Source organism: Guyanagaster necrorhizus, assembly GCF_019112545.1.
Source record: "Guyanagaster necrorhizus MCA 3950 unplaced genomic scaffold BT62scaffold_23, whole genome shotgun sequence".
NCBI classification, from domain to species: domain Eukaryota; kingdom Fungi; phylum Basidiomycota; class Agaricomycetes; order Agaricales; family Physalacriaceae; genus Guyanagaster; species Guyanagaster necrorhizus.
The window spans coordinates 707,610-713,609 of NW_025064902.1; positions in this window are offsets into that span (position 1 = coordinate 707,610).

A 6,000-nucleotide genomic window follows, 5' to 3' on the forward strand; every position below is an offset into this window, starting at 1 on the left:
CAAAAGGCTGACCAATCCTGACTGCAGCATGGCCTCAGCCATGGAGAAACCTTTCTATAACCATGCAGAACTACAAATGACAATGCCATGATGATACAATGGCTGCATCTTATTCATCAGCACACAACAAGTAGCCAGAAATAGCATGCAAATTATTGCCCTTGCATGCCCTTTTCATAATAAGTGCTGTGACATATGGGAAACTCACCATAATAGTGGCACTATGGAACAACAATGATGCCTGAAGGTATGGGCACAGCTATCATCATCAAGACAATGAGCAGAAGATATGGAAATGGGACAATAGTTGCCTGTAGGGCAAAGGGCATTCTGAACAGTATTTAAGACTGCAGTTTACAATGATGTACCCCAGTCTCAAGCTAAGGTTTAATATACCTACTAAACTCTCTGACTATCTGGTCTGATTACCTCTGCCATCCTGGCAGACATAATCTACCAGCCATACAAACTCATTCCTCTTATCATCTTTATTATTCTTCAATATCAACAACAATATACAGAAGCAGACCCCAGCAGAAGCAGTGCCAGATATTTATAGATGTTTGATAGTAGTATAACAATTAGCTTGAGACTCCACATGCTCTAGTCTGATGGTTCTTGGCCTAGGACATGCATATGGAACTCATATCTGGCAACCTCATTGTAATCTTGTTTGCAGGTGCATACCTGCTCATAGCAGTAATAGGAATTATCAGGTACCATGTTGTATGGGTACCAAGAGAGAGAAGAGGACAACAATGAGAATGGGAGAAGCTTAAGAGTCAAAGAAGAGTGGCTCTCCTTCATCACACTCTCCAGCCAATCCAAGCCACATTTCTGAGTCAGAAGGATATCATCATCCATCCAGCCGCCTCCAAATCCCTCAAGCATTTCCTCTGATTATATCATCACATCTCTGACCACAGAGCCTAGACCTGTTTCAATGGCTACTATCACTGCCAAGTACAACCAAAGGCATACTCCAGGAGGGGCCTCTAGCTTTTACTCTTAGCAGATGGACTGAACCAGTCCAGCTGCCAGTACATCCAGCAGCTGCTTGATTGAGAGGCAGAACATCATAGACCAGGAGGTCCTCAGGATTGATGCATACAATGTTATAAGGAACAAGTCCCAGTCCAATAAGTTGGGAACCATAGACCCATATGAGCCCAGCAGAGGATACAAGTACATCCTCAATTGGAGAAACTATATGGCAGTTGAATCTCTCTGATCAGTATTGGTGGCTCAGAGAGATGCAGATGGCCAATACCCACTGGCTTGAGTCAGATGAAGGCTCCAGTATCTTGCCCTGCCAGACCATACTAGAGACCTGATAGACAACATATGGGTAGAAACCAGAGTAGGTGTTACATGCATGCTGCCTGCCTCCACACAACCACAACCAACCACAAAGTCACTCACCAAGATCCACTGGACTCTGTATGCTTCCTCTTACCTACTAATTTCATTTTACCATTAACATTTCACATCTGTATTTCACATCATAGTATCTAGACTCTGAACACAGTAGTGAACAATTGACACCAGAACCCAACAGACCCTGACTCAGAATTAACTACCATGAGTATATAAACCATGTACAATCACTGTAACTACTCAGTTCAAATATCAACTTGGATAGCCATCTACACTTCATACTCACTTCAGCTCCTCTCCATCTCATCTGTCAGATTCTGCTCCAAAGGATATTCCTCTTCACTTCTCTGATGGAACTCCATTCTGTCCATCCAAGTCCTTGGGCCCCAACTCAAGAGTTACATTGCCAATAGCTTCATTGATGCTCACACACTCTGCTAGTCTCTGCATGTGCACTCAAGCCCAATTTATTGGCATGTTCCTAATAGTAGAAGAAGTAGTCAGAAATGCCAAAAGGTGTGAGGAAGTGCCAGTTGATTCACCATACTGAATATCACACTGGCTGCCCTCAGCCATGAGTAGTCTAAGTAGCTGGAGAAGTTGGAACCCATTTCAAACCAGTGAATATTCTATGCTGGCACTCTCCAGTGGCCTATTTGCAGGAGATGGACCAGAAGATGCTGAACTAGCAAACTCAGCACTCTCTGGTAAAAGAAAGAAATGAGAAGAACCTGCATTGCCAGCAGCACCAGCAGGACCACTAGATGAGCCCTCAGCTGACAATATGCATTATGACCAAAGGCTACAGTCTCTGCTGAGGCCATGAAGGCAGCAGGCCTCCCCACTGACTCTGCTATCACCACCTTCCAACACACTCCCACTATGGGAACCAGAAAGTATGAAGCCATAGAGAAACTTAAAGCAAAGCATTGTCTGAGAACCTCTTCCATTCAAAGAGGTCAGCTTGGACCTCAAAAGATTCTTTAACCAATACAAAGCATATTCTGAGGTGTCCAGCACCTACTTCTCTATAAGCAACAGCAGGTTTGGTCTGCACTGGGTAATATTCTGCATTGCATGCTTTGAAGAGACTATATGAGAATGGTGGAACTTCTAAGAGCCTCATCTTCATGATCCAGTCACTGGACAATAGTAATACCTATTGTACCCAGAGTTCAAAACTGCTATAGAATGATAGTTCAAGGAGGACACTGAGATGAAGCTCCACACCATCAAATAGAGGGCCTTGCACCAGGATAACTTTCTGGATGCTGAGAAAATTTTTCAGGAGTTTGAGGAGCTAGCATTTCAGATGGAGAAGATGAATGACAGTAACACCATGCTTGAACAAATCAAGAATGCAGTATGACCCAACCTCTGCAACACAATCACTCATGGGGACAATGACTTTCTCATCATATACAATGAATGGAAGTGATATATCATGTGAATGAATTATAACTTTCAGGTCAACACCATCAGTCATAGTGAAACAAGAGCCACTACTTAGAGAGGAAAGGCTGTCACTACCAGGTTGACTCCAAAAGGATCAACTATGGGTGACAAGAAGACAGAAACCAGCATTGTGTATGGTGGGCAGAGGCAGTTGATGGACATTGATGTGCTTTGCAAAGATGGGAAGTGCTTCAATTGTGGAGAAAAAGAACATATGGCCTGAACTTTCCTGAAACCCTACAAGCCACAGCCTCCACACTCTACTCTAAATGCCACATTGAGTGTGTTGAGATAGCAATCCTGAGCAAGTACAAGAATATACTCAAAAATGCTATATCAATCAGTGGCAGCTGACTTAGACTATGATCTGAACTTATATAGTATTTTATAGAAAGCTCTTGAAGTAGTATAAAATGTATTTAAGTAGAATGTCTCTCTTCAGAGGCTAATATAATCCTCTCTACTTTACTCTATACTTACAATGGGCTATAGGCTCCAGCTATAACTGAACTTATATTGCTACTCACTTCACACTCTTTTGTACTCTACATACATACATAGAACTATATTGACCCTCTCAAGAGCCCAGAAAATTATCTGATGTAGAAAATCAAGATGATTAATATCCTAACTGATTTAGAACTAATTGATTATGCAGATGGAAGCACTCTGGCCCTGGTGGCAGATTGGAAGAAGAGCAATAGAAAGGCTCTTTTGACAATAAGATTGTGGATTTTAGATGGCCCACTAGTGTATATTGCTGGTTCAAAGACTTTGGCAGAAGTCTGGAAAGGTCTGAAAAATATGTATGAGTCCAGAGGATCCATGAAAATTATCCTTGTCAGAAAGAAATTCTTCAGAGCTCATTGCAAAGAAGGAGGAAACATAGATGAGCATATTAGGACTATGAGGTCCTATCAGGAGGAGCTGGCATCTCTTAAGCAGAAAGTTGACAAGAAGGACTTCTCTATTATACTGCTTACATCATTTTCAGAATCATGGAATTCATTCATCTTATCAGTGGATACTGCTAACTTGAAAGATTCTTATAAGTTGATTTTCTGAAGAATTCAGAAAGACATCCAATTAAAGGAAAAGACTTCTGATTGGACTACAACACTTGCAGCATATAGCAAGAAGTCTAATCTGAAAGTCACATGTTACAGATATGGGGAAACCAGTCACATCAGAACAAATTGTCTGAATGAGAAAAAGAATTCTAGAAAGTCATAGAAAGAAAAGGAAAGAGGCCAGACTCAGGCACATGTTGCCAAATCAGACTCAAAAGAAGATGGCTACACATTTTGTGCAACAGATATTGCACTTACCTCACTCTCAGAAGTATCATGGCTAGGAGATTCTGGCACTACCAGACATATAGTCAAAAATAGATTATATTTTTCTGACTATGTTGAGATTCTAGGACATGAAGTCATTGGTGTAGGCAAGTCCAAAGACTTGGAAAGGGGAACTGTCAAGATTAAAATGGTTGAAGGAGAAAAGATCACTCTAGTCACACTAAAAGAGTGTATCCACTATTCTGATGTACCATTCAATCTTATGTCACTAGGGCACACCACAGATGCCAGATTTGAACTCAAATTCAAAGAGTCCAGGATGGATATTATGTTACCACATGGCAAGACAATTGACCATGGAGATAAAATATCAAAACTGTATAGTCTTAACATTATTGTTGCAAAAATAACCCAGGCCCATACTATAAAATGAGTCTGATCATAGCAAAAGTGGCACAAAACATTAGGCCACTTAAATATGAGATCAGTAAAAAGACTATTTAGGAAGAAAATAGTCAAGAGAATGGACATAGATGAGTCAGCTGAGTCTCAGACAGATTGCAAAGCCTGTATAAAGGCCAAGCATTATACTGAGCCATTTTCACAGGAAGCTGAAAGAGACTATACTGAAATAGAGAAAATGACATTTTTGGATCTATGGGAGCCAGCCCAAACTCAGGGTATCCATGGTGAAAGATAGTATATAAGCTTCACAGATAGAAAATCCCAGAGGACAATGCTGTATTTTTTGAAGTCAAAGCAAGATAGAGAAATTTGAAAGAAGATCCAGCAGTATCAAAGATACATCAAAGTCCACAAAGAGAAGGATCTGAAGTTTATGAGGATTGACAATAGAAAGGAATATGTCAATGAAGAGATAAAGGAATACCACCAGGACAATGGCATACAGTTGAAATTGGCTGCAGCATACTCCCTATCTTAAAATAGAGTTGCTGAGAGAATAAAGCAGACTCTTATGGAGCATGAATATGCCATACTAGAAGAACATCACTTACCAAAGTTTCTATGGCCTGAGGCAGTGGCATATACTATATACCTGAAGAACTGATCATCAACCAGGGCTATTAAAAATGATCTGACCCCAGAAAAAGTGTTTCAGGGCACAAAACCAGATATTTCAGCACTCCAAGAATTTGGAGTAAAGTGCTGGATGTTGCAGCAAGACAACAAGAGGTCAAAACTAGACCCAAAGTCAAGAGAATTTATTTTTACAGATCTTAGAGATGAATCCACAGCCTGGAGATATTATAACCCTCAAACCAGGCAGATTCAGATCTCAAGAAATGTTATATTCTCTGAAAGCAACACTACAGAGCCTATATACATTGACTATATAGTCTCCCACCCTTCATCACTCAAGGGAGAGTCAGAGAGCAAATTTGAGCAGACTCTGGATAGAAATAATAGCATTTCAGATGATTCTATGGATGCTGGAAATGCTAAATCAAAAGGAGAAACAGCTCTTGATGTGCCATCAATGAAATGAAAGTTCCCAATATAGTATGTGAAAACAATCAAGCTGCATGATAAATCAGCTCAGATTGCATCAAAAACTCAACCAAGTCACTGGACACTTTATAATCCAAGTGCATGAGCTGTGAAAATATTAGAACAACAGTGTACCTCAGAGGAATCATTTTTGAAAGCCATAAATGTTGCAATAGACTATGCATGCATTGAGAAAATTGCAGACAACCTCAGTGATGAGCATTAAGCCTTGAAGGAGCCAAGACAAGGCCAGATTGGCATCATTGGAAGAAAGCAATCCATGAAGAATACAATCTATTGACTTTTCTAGGCACATGGCAGCTGGAAGAATTACTCAAAGACAGATCACTTGTGGATTGCA